Genomic DNA, 20,203 nt, shown 5'->3' on the forward strand with positions numbered 1-20,203 from the left:
TTTGAAAAGCGAATCAGCTAAATGGGCAGATTTGTTGCCGCTGCAGACTCTTTCACGTAGCTGATTGGTCTACTGGGTATTAAGATGGCGGCGCCAGAGGTAGCTAACGTGGCACCTTTTCCCCTTCGATTTTAATTCAAGTAGAATGACAGCCGACACAATAAATATCTACGATTGATAACTATCTAGATTTCATCTTGATACATTACATACAGTCTACTACTCAATGGGGGAGGATACGAACACCAACAACACCAGGACACCAGTGGCCTTGGCTCGGGAGGAGGAGGCTCGGGAGGAGGATAGGAGGAGGAGGCTCGTGCCCACTACCTTTCCACGTGCCCACTAACTTTCCCTTTCCACATGCCCACTACCTTTCCACGTGCCCACTACCTTTCCCTTTCCACGTGCCCACTACCTTTCTACGCGCCCACTAACTTTCCCTTCCACGCGCCCACTACCTTTCCCTTCCACATGCCCACCACCTTCCCCTTCCACGTGCCCACCACCTTTCCACGTGCCCACTACCTTTCCTTTCCACGTCCCCACTACCTTTCCTTTCCATGTGCCCACTACCTTTCCACGTGCCCACTACCTTTCCTTTCCACGTGCCCACTACCTTTCCCTTCCACGTGCCCACTACCTTTCCTTTCCACGTGCCCACCACCTTCCCCTTTCCGTGCCCACCACCTTTCCACGCGCCCACTACCTTTCCTTTCCACGTGCCCACTACCTTTCCTTTCCATGTGCCCACTACCTTTCCTTTCCACGTGCCCACCACCTTCCCCTTTCCACGTGCCCACCACCTTCCCACGTGCCCACTACCTTTCCTTTCCACGTGCCCACTACCTTTCCTTTCCACGTGCCCACCACCTTTCCACGTGCCCACTACCTTTCCTTTCCACGCGCCCACCACCTTTCCTTTCCACGTGCCCACCACCTTTCCTTTCCACGTGCCCACCACCTTTCCTTTCCACGTGCCCACTACCTTTCCTTTCCACGTGCCCACCACCTTCCCCTTTCCGTACCCACCACCTTTCCACGTGCCCACTACCTTTCCTTTCCACGTGCCCACCACCTTCCCCTTTCCGTGCCCACCACCTTTCCACGCGCCCACTACCTTTCCTTTCCCCGCGCCCACTACCTTTCCTTTCCACGCGCCCACTACCTTTCCTTTCCACGCGCCCACTACCTTTCCTTTCCACGCGCCCACTACCTTTCCTTTCCACGTGCCCACCACCTTCCCCTTTCCACGTGCCCACCACCTTTCCACGTGCCCACTACCTTTCCTTTCCACGTGCCCACTACCTTTCCTTTCCACGTGCCCACCACCTTCCCCTTTCCGTGCCCACCACCTTTCCACGCGCCCACCACCTTTCCACGCGCCCACCACCTTTCCTTTCCACGTGCCCACTACCTTTCCTTTCCACGTGCCCACCACCTTCCCCTTTCCGTGCCCACCACCTTTCCACGCGCCCACCACCTTTTCCACGCGCCCACCACCTTTCCTTTCCACGTGCCCACTACCTTTCCACGCGCCCACCACCTTTCCACGCGCCCACCACCTTTCCTTTCCACGTGCCCACTACCTTTCCTTTCCACGCGCCCACCACCTTTCCTTTCCACGTGCCCACTACCTTTCCTTTCCACGCGCCCACCACCTTTCCACGCGCCCACCACCTTTCCACGCGCCCACCACCTTTCCTTTCCACGTGCCCACTACCTTTCCTTTCCACGCGCCCACCACCTTTCCCTTTCCACGCGTCCACTATCTTTCCCTTCCACACGCCCACTACCTTTCCCTTTCCACGTGCCCACCACCTTTCCCTTTCCACGCGCCCACCACCTTTCCCTTTCCACGCGCCCACCACCTTTCCCTTTCCGTGCCCACCACCTTTCCACGCGCCCACCACCTTTCCCTTTCCGTGCCCACCACCTTTCCACGCGCCCACCACCTTTCCCTTTCCGTGCCCACCACCTTTCCACGCGCCCACCACCTTTCCCCTTCCACGCGCCCACCACCTTTCCACGCGCCCACCACCTTTCCACGCGCCCACCACCTTTCCCTTTCCACGCGCCCACTACCTTTCCCTTTCCACGTGCCCACTACCTTTCCCTTTCCACGTGCCCACTACCTTCCCCTTCCACGTGCCCACTACCTTTCCCTTTCCACGTGCCCACTACCTTTCCCTTTCCACGTGCCCACTACCTTTCCTTTCCACGCGCCCACCACCTTTCCCTTTCCACGCGCCCACCACCTTTCCCTTTCCACGCGCCCACCACCTTTCCCCTTCCACGTGCCCACTACCTTTCCCTTTCCACGTGCCCACTACCTTTCCCTTCCACGTGCCCACTACCTTTCCCTTTCCACGTGCCCACTACCTTTCCACGTGCCCACTATCTTTCCCTTTCCACGTGCCCACTACCTTCCCCTTCCACGTGCCCACTACCTTTCCCTTTCCACGTGCCCACTACCTTTCCTTTCCACGTGCCCACTACCTTTCCCTTCCACGCGCCCACTACCTTTCCACGCGCCCACTACCTTTCCACGCGCCCACTACCTTTCCACGCGCCCACTACCTTTCCACGTGCCCATTACTTTTCCCTTTCCACGCGCCCACTACCTTTCCCTTTCCACGCGCCCACTATCTTTCCCTTTCCACGTGCCCACCACCTTTCCCTTTCCACGTGCCCACCACCTTTCCCTTTCCACGTGCCCACCACCTTTTTCTTTCCACGTGCCCACTACCTTTCCCTTTCCACGTGCCCACTACCTTTCCCTTTCCACGTGCCCACTACCTTTCCCTTTCCACGCGCCCACCACCTTTCCACGCGCCCACCACCTTTCCCTTTCCACGTGCCCACCACCTTTCCCTTTCCACGTGCCCACTACCTTTCCCTTTCCACGTGCCCACTACCTTTCCTTTCCACGTGCCCACCACCTTTCCCTTTCCACGTGCCCACTACCTTTCCCTTTCCATGTGCCCACTACCTTTCCCTTTCCACGCGCCCACCACCTTTCCACGCGCCCACCACCTTTCCCTTTCCACGTGCCAACCACCTTTCCCTTTCCACGTGCCCACTACCTTTCCTTTCCACGTGCCCACTACCTTTCCTTTCCACGTGCCCACTACCTTTCCTTTCCATGTGCCCACTACCTTTCCACGTGCCCACTACCTTTCCTTTCCATGTGCCCACTACCTTTCCTTTCCACGTGCCCACCACCTTCCCCTTTCCACGTGCCCACCACCTTCCCACGTGCCCACTACCTTTCCTTTCCACGTGCCCACTACCTTTCCTTTCCACGTGCCCACCACCTTTCCACGTGCCCACTACCTTTCCTTTCCACGCGCCCACCACCTTTCCTTTCCACGTGCCCACCACCTTTCCTTTCCACGTGCCCACCACCTTTCCTTTCCACGTGCCCACTACCTTTCCTTTCCACGTGCCCACCACCTTCCCCTTTCCGTACCCACCACCTTTCCACGTGCCCACTACCTTTCCTTTCCACGTGCCCACCACCTTCCCCTTTCCGTGCCCACCACCTTTCCACGCGCCCACTACCTTTCCTTTCCCCGCGCCCACTACCTTTCCTTTCCACGCGCCCACTACCTTTCCTTTCCACGCGCCCACTACCTTTCCTTTCCACGCGCCCACTACCTTTCCTTTCCACGTGCCCACCACCTTCCCCTTTCCACGTGCCCACCACCTTTCCACGTGCCCACTACCTTTCCTTTCCACGTGCCCACTACCTTTCCTTTCCACGTGCCCACCACCTTCCCCTTTCCGTGCCCACCACCTTTCCACGCGCCCACCACCTTTCCACGCGCCCACCACCTTTCCTTTCCACGTGCCCACTACCTTTCCTTTCCACGTGCCCACCACCTTCCCCTTTCCGTGCCCACCACCTTTCCACGCGCCCACCACCTTTCCACGCGCCCACCACCTTTCCTTTCCACGTGCCCACTACCTTTCCACGCGCCCACCACCTTTCCACGCGCCCACCACCTTTCCTTTCCACGTGCCCACTACCTTTCCTTTCCACGCGCCCACCACCTTTCCTTTCCACGTGCCCACTACCTTTCCTTTCCACGCGCCCACCACCTTTCCACGCGCCCACCACCTTTCCACGCGCCCACCACCTTTCCTTTCCACGTGCCCACTACCTTTCCTTTCCACGCGCCCACCACCTTTCCCTTTCCACGCGTCCACTATCTTTCCCTTCCACACGCCCACTACCTTTCCCTTTCCACGTGCCCACCACCTTTCCCTTTCCACGCGCCCACCACCTTTCCCTTTCCACGCGCCCACCACCTTTCCCTTTCCGTGCCCACCACCTTTCCACGCGCCCACCACCTTTCCTTTCCGTGCCCACCACCTTTCCACGCGCCCACCACCTTTCCCTTTCCGTGCCCACCACCTTTCCACGCGCCCACCACCTTTCCCCTTCCACGCGCCCACCACCTTTCCACGCGCCCACCACCTTTCCACGCGCCCACCACCTTTCCCTTTCCACGCGCCCACCACCTTTCCCTTTCCACGCGCCCACTACCTTTCCCTTTCCACGTGCCCACTACCTTTCCCTTTCCACGTGCCCACTACCTTTCCCTTTCCACGTGCCCACTACCTTTCCCTTTCCACGTGCCCACTACCTTTCCCTTTCCACGTGCCCACTACCTTTCCTTTCCACGCGCCCACCACCTTTCCCTTTCCACGCGCCCACCACCTTTCCCTTTCCACGCGCCCACCACCTTTCCCTTTCCACGTGCCCACTACCTTTCCCTTTCCACGTGCCCACTACCTTTCCCTTTCCACGTGCCCACTACCTTTCCCTTTCCACGTGCCCACTACCTTTCCTTTCCACGTGCCCACTATCTTTCCCTTTCCACGTGCCCACTATCTTTCCCTTTCCACGTGCCCACCACTTTTCCTTTCCACGTGCCCACTACCTTTCCCTTTCCACGTGCCCACTACCTTTCCTTTCCACGTGCCCACTACCTTTCCCTTCCACACGCCCACTACCTTTCCACGCGCCCACTACCTTTCCACGCGCCCACTACCTTTCCACGCGCCCACTACCTTTCCACGTGCCCATTACTTTTCCCTTTCCACGCGCCCACTACCTTTCCCTTTCCACGCGCCCACTATCTTTCCCTTTCCACGTGCCCACCACCTTTCCCTTTCCACGTGCCCACCACCTTTCCCTTTCCACGTGCCCACCACCTTTTTCTTTCCACGTGCCCACTACCTTTCCCTTTCCACGTGCCCACTACCTTTCCCTTTCCACGTGCCCACTACCTTTCCCTTTCCACGCGCCCACCACCTTTCCACGCGCCCACCACCTTTCCCTTTCCACGTGCCCACCACCTTTCCCTTTCCACGTGCCCACTACCTTTCCCTTTCCACGTGCCCACTACCTTTCCTTTCCACGTGCCCACCACCTTTCCCTTTCCACGTGCCCACTACCTTTCCCTTTCCATGTGCCCACTACCTTTCCCTTTCCACGCGCCCACCACCTTTCCACGCGCCCACCACCTTTCCCTTTCCACGTGCCAACCACCTTTCCCTTTCCACGTGCCCACTACCTTTCCTTTCCACGTGCCCACTACCTCTCCCTTTCCACGTGCCCACTACCTTTCCTTTCCATGTGCCCACTACCTTTCCACGTGCCCACCACCTTTCCACGTGCCCACTACCTTCCCTTCCACGTGCCCACTACCTTTCCTTTCCACGTGCCCACCACCTTCCCCTTTCCGTGCCCACCACCTTTCCACGTGCCCACTACCTTTCCTTTCCTCGTGCCCACTACCTTTCCCTTTCCACGTGCCCACTACCTTTCCCTTTCCGTGCCCACCACCTTTCCTTTCCACGTGCCCACCACCTTTCCACGTGCCCACTACCTTTCCCTTTCCACGTGCCCACTACCTTTCCCTTTCCACGTGCCCACCACCTTTCCACGTGCCCACTACCTTTCCCTTTCCACGTGCCCACTACCTTTCCCTTTCCACGTGCCCACCACCTTTCCCTTTCCACGTGCCCACCACCTTTCCCTTTCCGTGCCCACCACCTTTCCACGTGCCCACCACCTTTCCCTTTCCACGTGCCCACCACCTTCCCTTTCCACGCGCCCACCACCTTTCCCTTTCCGTGCCCACCACCTTTCCACGTGCCCACTACCTTTCCCTTTCCGTGCCCACCACCTTTCCACGCGCCCACCACCTTTCCCTTTCCACGCGCCCACCACCTTTCCCTTTCCGTGCCCACCACCTTTCCACGTGCCCACTACCTTTCCCTTTCCGTGCCCACCACCTTTCCACGTGCCCACCACCTTTCCCTTTCCGTGCCCACCACCTTTCCACGTGCCCACTACCTTTCCCTTTCCGTGCCCACCACCTTTCCACGTGCCCACTACCTTTCCCTTTCCGTGCCCACCACCTTTCCACGTGCCCACCACCTTTCCCTTTCCGTGCCCACCACCTTTCCACGTGCCCACTACCTTTCCCTTTCCGTGCCCACCACCTTTCCACGTGCCCACCACCTTTCCCATTCCGTGCCCACCACCTTTCCACGCGCCCACCACCTTTCCCTTTCCACGTGCCCACCACCTTTCCCTTCCACGCGCCCACCACCTTTCCACGTGCCCACTACCTTTCCCTTTCCGTGCCCACCACCTTTCCACGTGCCCACCACCTTTCCCTTTCCGTGCCCACCACCTTTCCACGTGCCCACCACCTTTCCACGTGCCCACCACCTTTCCCTTTCCGTGCCCACCACCTTTCCACGTGCCCACTACCTTTCCCTTTCCGTGCCCACCACCTTTCCACGCGCCCACTACCTTTCCCTTTCCGTGCCCACCACCTTTCCACGTGCCCACCACCTTTCCACGTGCCCACTACCTTTCCCTTTCCACGTGCCCACTACCTTTCCTTTCCACGTGCCCACCACCTTTCCACGTGCCCACTACCTTTCCCTTTCCACGTGCCCACTACCTTTCCTTTCCACGTGCCCACCACCTTTCCACGCGCCCACTACCTTTCCCTTTCCACGTGCCCACTACCTTTCCCTTTCCACGTGCCCACCACCTTCCACGCGCCCACTACCTTTCCCTTTCCACGCGCCCACTACCTTTCCCTGTCCGTGCCCACCACCTTTCCACGTGCCCACCACCTTTCCACGTGCCCACTACCTTTCCCTTTCCACGTGCCCACTACCTTTCCTTTCCACGTGCCCACCACCTTTCCACGTGCCCACTACCTTTCCCTTTCCACGTGCCCACTACCTTTCCTTTCCACGTGCCCACCACCTTTCCACGCGCCCACTACCTTTCCCTTTCCACGTGCCCACTACCTTTCCCTTTCCACGTGCCCACTACCTTTCCTTTCCACGTGCCCACCACCTTCCCCTTTCCGTGCCCACCACCTTTCCACGCGCCCACTACCTTTCCTTTCCCCGCGCCCACTACCTTTCCTTTCCACGCGCCCACTACCTTTCCTTTCCACGCGCCCACTACCTTTCCTTTCCACGCGCCCACTACCTTTCCTTTCCACGTGCCCACCACCTTCCCCTTTCCACGTGCCCACCACCTTTCCACGTGCCCACTACCTTTCCTTTCCACGTGCCCACTACCTTTCCTTTCCACGTGCCCACCACCTTCCCCTTTCCGTGCCCACCACCTTTCCACGCGCCCACCACCTTTCCACGCGCCCACCACCTTTCCTTTCCACGTGCCCACTACCTTTCCTTTCCACGTGCCCACCACCTTCCCCTTTCCGTGCCCACCACCTTTCCACGCGCCCACCACCTTTCCACGCGCCCACCACCTTTCCTTTCCACGTGCCCACTACCTTTCCACGCGCCCACCACCTTTCCACGCGCCCACCACCTTTCCTTTCCACGTGCCCACTACCTTTCCTTTCCACGCGCCCACCACCTTTCCTTTCCACGTGCCCACTACCTTTCCTTTCCACGCGCCCACCACCTTTCCACGCGCCCACCACCTTTCCACGCGCCCACCACCTTTCCTTTCCACGTGCCCACTACCTTTCCTTTCCACGCGCCCACCACCTTTCCCTTTCCACGCGTCCACTATCTTTCCCTTCCACACGCCCACTACCTTTCCCTTTCCACGTGCCCACCACCTTTCCCTTTCCACGCGCCCACCACCTTTCCCTTTCCACGCGCCCACCACCTTTCCCTTTCCGTGCCCACCACCTTTCCACGCGCCCACCACCTTTCCCTTTCCGTGCCCACCACCTTTCCACGCGCCCACCACCTTTCCCTTTCCGTGCCCACCACCTTTCCACGCGCCCACCACCTTTCCCCTTCCACGCGCCCACCACCTTTCCACGCGCCCACCACCTTTCCACGCGCCCACCACCTTTCCCTTTCCACGCGCCCACCACCTTTCCCTTTCCACGCGCCCACTACCTTTCCCTTTCCACGTGCCCACTACCTTTCCCTTTCCACGTGCCCACTACCTTTCCCTTTCCACGTGCCCACTACCTTTCCCTTTCCATGTGCCCACTACCTTTCCCTTTCCACGTGCCCACTACCTTTCCTTTCCACGCGCCCACCACCTTTCCCTTTCCACGCGCCCACCACCTTTCCCTTTCCACGCGCCCACCACCTTTCCCTTTCCACGTGCCCACTACCTTTCCCTTTCCACGTGCCCACTACCTTTCCCTTTCCACGTGCCCACTACCTTTCCCTTTCCACGTGCCCACTACCTTTCCTTTCCACGTGCCCACTATCTTTCCCTTTCCACGTGCCCACCACTTTTCCTTTCCACGTGCCCACTACCTTTCCCTTTCCACGTGCCCACTACCTTTCCTTTCCACGTGCCCACTACCTTTCCCTTCCACACGCCCACTACCTTTCCACGCGCCCACTACCTTTCCACGCGCCCACTACCTTTCCACGCGCCCACTACCTTTCCACGTGCCCATTACTTTTCCCTTTCCACGCGCCCACTACCTTTCCCTTTCCACGCGCCCACTATCTTTCCCTTTCCACGTGCCCACCACCTTTCCCTTTCCACGTGCCCACCACCTTTCCCCTTTCCACGTGCCCACCACCTTTTTCTTTCCACGTGCCCACTACCTTTCCCTTTCCACGTGCCCACTACCTTTCCCTTTCCACGTGCCCACTACCTTTCCCTTTCCACGCGCCCACCACCTTTCCACGCGCCCACCACCTTTCCCTTTCCACGTGCCCACCACCTTTCCCTTTCCACGTGCCCACTACCTTTCCCTTTCCACGTGCCCACTACCTTTCCTTTCCACGTGCCCACCACCTTTCCCTTTCCACGTGCCCACTACCTTTCCCTTTCCATGTGCCCACTACCTTTCCCTTTCCACGCGCCCACCACCTTTCCACGCGCCCACCACCTTTCCCTTTCCACGTGCCAACCACCTTTCCCTTTCCACGTGCCCACTACCTTTCCTTTCCACGTGCCCACTACCTTTCCTTTCCACGTGCCCACTACCTTTCCTTTCCATGTGCCCACTACCTTTCCACGTGCCCACTACCTTTCCTTTCCATGTGCCCACTACCTTTCCTTTCCACGTGCCCACCACCTTCCCCTTTCCACGTGCCCACCACCTTCCCACGTGCCCACTACCTTTCCTTTCCACGTGCCCACTACCTTTCCTTTCCACGTGCCCACCACCTTTCCACGTGCCCACTACCTTTCCTTTCCACGCGCCCACCACCTTTCCTTTCCACGTGCCCACCACCTTTCCTTTCCACGTGCCCACCACCTTTCCTTTCCACGTGCCCACTACCTTTCCTTTCCACGTGCCCACCACCTTCCCCTTTCCGTACCCACCACCTTTCCACGTGCCCACTACCTTTCCTTTCCACGTGCCCACCACCTTCCCCTTTCCGTGCCCACCACCTTTCCACGCGCCCACTACCTTTCCTTTCCCCGCGCCCACTACCTTTCCTTTCCACGCGCCCACTACCTTTCCTTTCCACGCGCCCACTACCTTTCCTTTCCACGCGCCCACTACCTTTCCTTTCCACGTGCCCACCACCTTCCCCTTTCCACGTGCCCACCACCTTTCCACGTGCCCACTACCTTTCCTTTCCACGTGCCCACTACCTTTCCTTTCCACGTGCCCACCACCTTCCCCTTTCCGTGCCCACCACCTTTCCACGCGCCCCACCACCTTTCCACGCGCCCACCACCTTTCCTTTCCACGTGCCCACTACCTTTCCTTTCCACGTGCCCACCACCTTCCCCTTTCCGTGCCCACCACCTTTCCACGCGCCCACCACCTTTCCACGCGCCCACCACCTTTCCTTTCCACGTGCCCACTACCTTTCCACGCGCCCACCACCTTTCCACGCGCCCACCACCTTTCCTTTCCACGTGCCCACTACCTTTCCTTTCCACGCGCCCACCACCTTTCCTTTCCACGTGCCCACTACCTTTCCTTTCCACGCGCCCACCACCTTTCCACGCGCCCACCACCTTTCCACGCGCCCACCACCTTTCCTTTCCACGTGCCCACTACCTTTCCTTTCCACGCGCCCACCACCTTTCCCTTTCCACGCGTCCACTATCTTTCCCTTCCACACGCCCACTACCTTTCCCTTTCCACGTGCCCACCACCTTTCCCTTTCCACGCGCCCACCACCTTTCCCTTTCCACGCGCCCACCACCTTTCCCTTTCCGTGCCCACCACCTTTCCACGCGCCCACCACCTTTCCCTTTCCGTGCCCACCACCTTTCCACGCGCCCACCACCTTTCCCTTTCCGTGCCCACCACCTTTCCACGCGCCCACCACCTTTCCCCTTCCACGCGCCCACCACCTTTCCACGCGCCCACCACCTTTCCACGCGCCCACCACCTTTCCCTTTCCACGCGCCCACCACCTTTCCCTTTCCACGCGCCCACTACCTTTCCCTTTCCACGTGCCCACTACCTTTCCCTTTCCACGTGCCCACTACCTTTCCCTTTCCACGTGCCCACTACCTTTCCCTTTCCACGTGCCCACTACCTTTCCCTTTCCACGTGCCCACTACCTTTCCTTTCCACGCGCCCACCACCTTTCCCTTTCCACGCGCCCACCACCTTTCCCTTTCCACGCGCCCACCACCTTTCCCTTTCCACGTGCCCACTACCTTTCCCTTTCCACGTGCCCACTACCTTTCCCTTTCCACGTGCCCACTACCTTTCCCTTTCCACGTGCCCACTACCTTTCCTTTCCACGTGCCCACTATCTTTCCCTTTCCACGTGCCCACCACTTTTCCTTTCCACGTGCCCACTACCTTTCCCTTTCCACGTGCCCACTACCTTTCCTTTCCACGTGCCCACTACCTTTCCCTTCCACACGCCCACTACCTTTCCACGCGCCCACTACCTTTCCACGCGCCCACTACCTTTCCACGCGCCCACTACCTTTCCACGTGCCCATTACTTTTCCCTTTCCACGCGCCCACTACCTTTCCCTTTCCACGCGCCCACTATCTTTCCCTTTCCACGTGCCCACCACCTTTCCCTTTCCACGTGCCCACCACCTTTCCCTTTCCACGTGCCCACCACCTTTTTCTTTCCACGTGCCCACTACCTTTCCCTTTCCACGTGCCCACTACCTTTCCCTTTCCACGTGCCCACTACCTTTCCCTTTCCACGCGCCCACCACCTTTCCACGCGCCCACTCCCTTTCCACGTGCCCACTACCTTTCCCTTTCCACGTGCCCACTACCTTTCCCTTTCCACGTGCCCACTACCTTTCCTTTCCACGTGCCCACCACCTTTCCCTTTCCACGTGCCCACTACCTTTCCCTTTCCATGTGCCCACTACCTTTCCCTTTCCACGCGCCCACCACCTTTCCACGCGCCCACCACCTTTCCCTTTCCACGTGCCAACCACCTTTCCCTTTCCACGTGCCCACTACCTTTCCTTTCCACGTGCCCACTACCTTTCCTTTCCACGTGCCCACTACCTTTCCTTTCCATGTGCCCACTACCTTTCCACGTGCCCACCACCTTTCCACGTGCCCACTACCTTTCCCTTCCACGTGCCCACTACCTTTCCTTTCCACGTGCCCACCACCTTTCCCTTTCCACGTGCCCACCACCTTTCCCTTTCCACGTGCCCACTACCTTTCCCTTTCCACGTGCCCACTACCTTTCCTTTCCACGTGCCCACCACCTTTCCCTTTCCATGTGCCCACTACCTTTCCCTTTCCACGCGCCCACCACCTTTCCACGCGCCCACCACCTTTCCCTTTCCACGTGCCAACCACCTTTCCCTTTCCACGTGCCCACTACCTTTCCTTTCCACGTGCCCACTACCTTTCCTTTCCACGTGCCCACTACCTTTCCTTTCCATGTGCCCACTACCTTTCCACGTGCCCACCACCTTTCCACGTGCCCACTACCTTTCCCTTCCACGTGCCCACTACCTTTCCTTTCCACGTGCCCACCACCTTCCCCTTTCCGTGCCCACCACCTTTCCACGTGCCCACTACCTTTCCTTTCCTCGTGCCCACTACCTTTCCCTTTCCACGTGCCCACTACCTTTCCCTTTCCGTGCCCACCACCTTTCCTTTCCACGTGCCCACCACCTTTCCACGTGCCCACTACCTTTCCCTTTCCACGTGCCCACTACCTTTCCCTTTCCACGTGCCCACCACCTTTCCACGTGCCCACTACCTTTCCCTTTCCACGTGCCCACTACCTTTCCCTTTCCACGTGCCCACCACCTTTCCCTTTCCACGTGCCCACCACCTTTCCCTTTCCGTGCCCACCACCTTTCCACGTGCCCACCACCTTTCCCTTTCCACGTGCCCACCACCTTTCCCTTTCCACGCGCCCACCACCTTTCCCTTTCCGTGCCCACCACCTTTCCACGTGCCCACTACCTTTCCCTTTCCGTGCCCACCACCTTTCCACGCGCCCACCACCTTTCCCTTTCCACGCGCCCACCACCTTTCCCTTTCCGTGCCCACCACCTTTCCACGTGCCCACTACCTTTCCCTTTCCGTGCCCACCACCTTTCCACGTGCCCACCACCTTTCCCTTTCCGTGCCCACCACCTTTCCACGTGCCCACTACCTTTCCCTTTCCGTGCCCACCACCTTTCCACGTGCCCACTACCTTTCCCTTTCCGTGCCCACCACCTTTCCACGTGCCCACCACCTTTCCTTTCCGTGCCCACCACCTTTCCACGTGCCCACTACCTTTCCCTTTCCGTGCCCACCACCTTTCCACGTGCCCACCACCTTTCCCATTCCGTGCCCACCACCTTTCCACGCGCCCACCACCTTTCCCTTTCCACGTGCCCACCACCTTTCCCTTTCCACGCGCCCACCACCTTTCCACGTGCCCACTACCTTTCCCTTTCCGTGCCCACCACCTTTCCCTTTCCGTGCCCACCACCTTTCCACGCGCCCACCACCTTTCCCCTTCCACGCGCCCACCACCTTTCCACGCGCCCACCACCTTTCCACGCGCCCACCACCTTTCCCTTTCCACGCGCCCACCACCTTTCCCTTTCCACGCGCCCACTACCTTTCCCTTTCCACGTGCCCACTACCTTTCCCTTTCCACGTGCCCACTACCTTTCCCTTTCCGTGCCCACCACCTTTCCACGCGCCCACCACCTTTCCCCTTCCACGCGCCCACCACCTTTCCACGCGCCCACCACCTTTCCACGCGCCCACCACCTTTCCCTTTCCACGCGCCCACCACCTTTCCCTTTCCACGCGCCCACTACCTTTCCCTTTCCACGTGCCCACTACCTTTCCCTTTCCACGTGCCCACTACCTTTCCCTTTCCACGTGCCCACTACCTTTCCCTTTCCATGTGCCCACTACCTTTCCCTTTCCACGTGCCCACTACCTTTCCTTTCCACGCGCCCACCACCTTTCCCTTTCCACGCGCCCACCACCTTTCCCTTTCCACGCGCCCACCACCTTTCCCTTTCCACGTGCCCACTACCTTTCCCTTTCCACGTGCCCACTACCTTTCCCTTTCCACGTGCCCACTACCTTTCCCTTTCCACGTGCCCACTACCTTTCCTTTCCACGTGCCCACTATCTTTCCCTTTCCACGTGCCCACCACTTTTCCTTTCCACGTGCCCACTACCTTTCCCTTTCCACGTGCCCACTACCTTTCCTTTCCACGTGCCCACTACCTTTCCCTTCCACACGCCCACTACCTTTCCACGCGCCCACTACCTTTCCACGCGCCCACTACCTTTCCACGCGCCCACTACCTTTCCACGTGCCCATTACTTTTCCCTTTCCACGCGCCCACTACCTTTCCCTTTCCACGCGCCCACTATCTTTCCCTTTCCACGTGCCCACCACCTTTCCCTTTCCACGTGCCCACCACCTTTCCCTTTCCACGTGCCCACCACCTTTTCTTTCCACGTGCCCACTACCTTTCCCTTTCCACGTGCCCACTACCTTTCCCTTTCCACGTGCCCACTACCTTTCCCTTTCCACGCGCCCACCACCTTTCCACGCGCCCACCACCTTTCCCTTTCCACGTGCCCACCACCTTTCCCTTTCCACGTGCCCACTACCTTTCCCTTTCCACGTGCCCACTACCTTTCCTTTCCACGTGCCCACCACCTTTCCCTTTCCACGTGCCCACTACCTTTCCCTTTCCATGTGCCCACTACCTTTCCCTTTCCACGCGCCCACCACCTTTCCACGCGCCCACCACCTTTCCCTTTCCACGTGCCAACCACCTTTCCCTTTCCACGTGCCCACTACCTTTCCTTTCCACGTGCCCACTACCTTTCCTTTCCACGTGCCCACTACCTTTCCTTTCCACGTGCCCACTACCTTTCCACGTGCCCACTACCTTTCCTTTCCATGTGCCCACTACCTTTCCTTTCCACGTGCCCACCACCTTCCCCTTTCCACGTGCCCACCACCTTCCCACGTGCCCACTACCTTTCCTTTCCACGTGCCCACTACCTTTCCTTTCCACGTGCCCACCACCTTTCCACGTGCCCACTACCTTTCCTTTCCACGCGCCCACCACCTTTCCTTTCCACGTGCCCACCACCTTTCCTTTCCACGTGCCCACCACCTTTCCTTTCCACGTGCCCACTACCTTTCCTTTCCACGTGCCCACCACCTTCCCCTTTCCGTACCCACCACCTTTCCACGTGCCCACTACCTTTCCTTTCCACGTGCCCACCACCTTCCCCTTTCCGTGCCCACCACCTTTCCACGCGCCCACTACCTTTCCTTTCCCCGCGCCCACTACCTTTCCTTTCCACGCGCCCACTACCTTTCCTTTCCACGCGCCCACTACCTTTCCTTTCCACGCGCCCACTACCTTTCCTTTCCACGTGCCCACCACCTTCCCCTTTCCACGTGCCCACCACCTTTCCACGTGCCCACTACCTTTCCTTTCCACGTGCCCACTACCTTTCCTTTCCACGTGCCCACCACCTTCCCCTTTCCGTGCCCACCACCTTTCCACGCGCCCACCACCTTTCCACGCGCCCACCACCTTTCCTTTCCACGTGCCCACTACCTTTCCTTTCCACGTGCCCACCACCTTCCCCTTTCCGTGCCCACCACCTTTCCACGCGCCCACCACCTTTCCACGCGCCCACCACCTTTCCTTTCCACGTGCCCACTACCTTTCCACGCGCCCACCACCTTTCCACGCGCCCACCACCTTTCCTTTCCACGTGCCCACTACCTTTCCTTTCCACGCGCCCACCACCTTTCCTTTCCACGTGCCCACTACCTTTCCTTTCCACGCGCCCACCACCTTTCCACGCGCCCACCACCTTTCCACGCGCCCACCACCTTTCCTTTCCACGTGCCCACTACCTTTCCTTTCCACGCGCCCACCACCTTTCCCTTTCCACGCGTCCACTATCTTTCCCTTCCACACGCCCACTACCTTTCCCTTTCCACGTGCCCACCACCTTTCCCTTTCCACGCGCCCACCACCTTTCCCTTTCCACGCGCCCACCACCTTTCCCTTTCCGTGCCCACCACCTTTCCACGCGCCCACCACCTTTCCCTTTCCGTGCCCACCACCTTTCCACGCGCCCACCACCTTTCCCTTTCCGTGCCCACCACCTTTCCACGCGCCCACCACCTTTCCCCTTCCACGCGCCCACCACCTTTCCACGCGCCCACCACCTTTCCACGCGCCCACCACCTTTCCCTTTCCACGCGCGCCCACCACCTTTCCCTTTTCACGCGCCCACTACCTTTCCCTTTCCACGTGCCCACTACCTTTCCCTTTCCACGTGCCCACTACCTTTCCCTTTCCACGTGCCCACTACCTTTCCCTTTCCACGTGCCCACTACCTTTCCCTTTCCACGTGCCCACTACCTTTCCTTTCCACGCGCCCACCACCTTTCCCTTTCCACGCGCCCACCACCTTTCCCTTTCCACGCGCCCACCACCTTTCCCTTTCCACGTGCCCACTACCTTTCCCTTTCCACGTGCCCACTACCTTTCCCTTTCCACGTGCCCACTACCTTTCCCTTTCCACGTGCCCACTACCTTTCCTTTCCACGTGCCCACTATCTTTCCCTTTCCACGTGCCCACCACTTTTCCTTTCCACGTGCCCACTACCTTTCCCTTTCCACGTGCCCACTACCTTTCCTTTCCACGTGCCCACTACCTTTCCCTTCCACACGCCCACTACCTTTCCACGCGCCCACTACCTTTCCACGCGCCCACTACCTTTCCACGCGCCCACTACCTTTCCACGTGCCCATTACTTTTCCCTTTCCACGCGCCCACTACCTTTCCCTTTCCACGCGCCCACTATCTTTCCCTTTCCACGTGCCCACCACCTTTCCCTTTCCACGTGCCCACCACCTTTCCCTTTCCACGTGCCCACCACCTTTCCCTTTCCACGTGCCCACTACCTTTCCCTTTCCACGTGCCCACGACCTTTCCCTTTCCACGTGCCCACTACCTTTCCCTTTCCACGCGCCCACCACCTTTCCACGCGCCCACCACCTTCCCCCCTTTCCACGTGCCCACCACCTTTCCCTTTCCACGGGCCCACTACCTTTCCCTTTCCACGTGCCCACTACCTTTCCTTTCCACGTGCCCACCACCTTTCCCTTTCCACGTGCCCACTACCTTTCCCTTTCCATGTGCCCACTACCTTTCCCTTTCCACGCGCCCACCACCTTTCCACGCGCCCACCACCTTTCCCTTTCCACGTGCCAACCACCTTTCCCTTTCCACGTGCCCACTACCTTTCCTTTCCACGTGCCCACTACCTTTCCTTTCCACGTGCCCACTACCTTTCCTTTCCATGTGCCCACTACCTTTCCACGTGCCCACCACCTTTCCACGTGCCCACTACCTTTCCCTTCCACGTGCCCACTACCTTTCCTTTCCACGTGCCCACCACCTTTCCCTTTCCACGTGCCCACCACCTTTCCCTTTCCACGTGCCCACTACCTTTCCCTTTCCACGTGCCCACTACCTTTCCTTTCCACGTGCCCACCACCTTTCCCTTTCCACGTGCCCACTACCTTTCCCTTTCCATGTGCCCACTACCTTTCCTTTCCACGCGCCCACCACCTTTCCACGCGCCCACCACCTTTCCCTTTCCACGTGCCAACCACCTTTCCCTTTCCACGTGCCCACTACCTTTCCTTTCCACGTGCCCACTACCTTTCCTTTCCACGTGCCCACTACCTTTCCTTTCCATGTGCCCACTACCTTTCCACGTGCCCACCACCTTTCCACGTGCCCACTACCTTTCCCTTCCACGTGCCCACTACCTTTCCTTTCCACGTGCCCACCACCTTCCCCTTTCCGTGCCCACCACCTTTCCACGTGCCCACTACCTTTCCTTTCCTCGTGCCCACTACCTTTCCCTTTCCACGTGCCCACTACCTTTCCCTTTCCGTGCCCACCACCTTTCCTTTCCACGTGCCCACCACCTTTCCACGTGCCCACTACCTTTCCCTTTCCACGTGCCCACTACCTTTCCCTTTCCACGTGCCCACCACCTTTCCACGTGCCCACTACCTTTCCCTTTCCACGTGCCCACTACCTTTCCCTTTCCACGTGCCCACCACCTTTCCCTTTCCACGTGCCCACCACCTTTCCCTTTCCGTGCCCACCACCTTTCCACGTGCCCACCACCTTTCCCTTTCCACGTGCCCACCACCTTCCCTTTCCACGCGCCCACCACCTTCCCTTTCCGTGCCCACCACCTTTCCACGTGCCCACTACCTTTCCCTTTCCGTGCCCACCACCTTTCCACGCGCCCACCACCTTTCCCTTTCCACGCGCCCACCACCTTTCCCTTTCCGTGCCCACCACCTTTCCACGTGCCCACTACCTTTCCCTTTCCGTGCCCACCACCTTTCCACGTGCCCACCACCTTTCCCTTTCCGTGCCCACCACCTTTCCACGTGCCCACTACCTTTCCCTTTCCGTGCCCACCACCTTTCCACGTGCCCACTACCTTTCCCTTTCCGTGCCCACCACCTTTCCACGTGCCCACCACCTTTCCCTTTCCGTGCCCACCACCTTTCCACGTGCCCACTACCTTTCCCTTTCCGTGCCCACCACCTTTCCACGTGCCCACCACCTTTCCCATTCCGTGCCCACCACCTTTCCACGCGCCCACCACCTTTCCCTTTCCACGTGCCCACCACCTTTCCCTTTCCACGCGCCCACCACCTTTCCACGTGCCCACTACCTTTCCCTTTCCGTGCCCACCACCTTTCCACGTGCCCACCACCTTTCCCTTTCCGTGCCCACCACCTTTCCACGTGCCCACCACCTTTCCACGTGCCCACCACCTTTCCCTTTCCGTGCCCACCACCTTTCCACGTGCCCACTACCTTTCCCTTTCCGTGCCCACCACCTTTCCACGCGCCCACTACCTTTCCCTTTCCGTGCCCACCACCTTTCCACGTGCCCACCACCTTTCCACGTGCCCACTACCTTTCCCTTTCCACGTGCCCACTACCTTTCCTTTCCACGTGCCCACCACCTTTCCACGTGCCCACTACCTTTCCCTTTCCACGTGCCCACTACCTTTCCTTTCCACGTGCCCACCACCTTTCCACGCGCCCACTACCTTTCCCTTTCCACGTGCCCACTACCTTTCCCTTTCCACGTGCCCACCACCTTTCCACGCGCCCACTACCTTTCCCTTTCCACGCGCCCACTACCTTTCCCTTTCCGTGCCCACCACCTTTCCACGTGCCCACCACCTTTCCACGTGCCCACTACCTTTCCCCTTTCCACGTGCCCACTACCTTTCCTTTCCACGTGCCCACCACCTTTCCACGTGCCCACTACCTTTCCCTTTCCACGTGCCCACTACCTTTCCTTTCCACGTGCCCACCACCTTTCCACGCGCCCACTACCTTTCCCTTTCCACGTGCCCACTACCTTTCCCTTTCCACGTGCCCACTACCTTTCCCTTTCCACGCGCCCACTACCTTTCCCTTTCCGTGCCCACCACCTTTCCACGTGCCCACCACCTTTCCACGTGCCCACTACCTTTCCCTTTCCACGCGCCCACTACCTTTCCCTTTCCGTGCCCACCACCTTTCCACGTGCCCACCACCTTTCCACGCGCCCACTACCTTTCCCTTTCCACGTGCCCACTACCTTTCCTTTCCACGTGCCCACCACCTTTCCACGCGCCCACTACCTTTCCCTTTCCACATGCCCACTACCTTTCCCTTTCCACGTGCCCACTACCTTTCCCTTTCCACGCGCCCACTACCTTTCCCTTTCCGTGCCCACCACCTTTCCACGTGCCCACCACCTTTCCACGTGCCCACTACCTTTCCCTTTCCACGCGCCCACTACCTTTCCCTTTCCGTGCCCACCACCTTTCCACGTGCCCACCACCTTTCCACGCGCCCACTACCTTTCCCTTTCCACGTGCCCACTACCTTTCCCTTTCCACGTGCCCACTACCTTTCCCTTTCCACGCGCCCACTACCTTTCCCTTTCCGTGCCCACCACCTTTCCACGTGCCCACCACCTTTCCACGTGCCCACTACCTTTCCCTTTCCACGCGCCCACCACCTTTCCACGCGCCCACTACCTTTCCACGTGCCCACTACCTTTCCCTTTCCGTGCCCACCACCTTTCCACGCGCCCACCACCTTTCCCTTTCCACGTGCCCACCACCTTTCCCTTTCCACGCGCCCACCACCTTTCCCTTTCCGTGCCCACTACCTTTCCCTTTCCACGTGCCCACC

General features: G+C 59.4%; 1 protein-coding gene across 1 annotated transcript in view; it reads right to left on the bottom strand.

Moving 5' to 3' along the window:
* Positions 1 to 20,203, bottom strand: part of large1 (LARGE xylosyl- and glucuronyltransferase 1) — a 215,447-nt gene that overhangs the window by 136,272 nt on the left and 58,972 nt on the right. The gene's annotated exons all lie outside the window — the stretch shown is intronic.

This window comes from Oncorhynchus masou, unplaced genomic scaffold (assembly GCF_036934945.1).
Source record: "Oncorhynchus masou masou isolate Uvic2021 unplaced genomic scaffold, UVic_Omas_1.1 unplaced_scaffold_679, whole genome shotgun sequence".
Taxonomy (NCBI): Eukaryota; Metazoa; Chordata; class Actinopteri; order Salmoniformes; family Salmonidae; genus Oncorhynchus; species Oncorhynchus masou.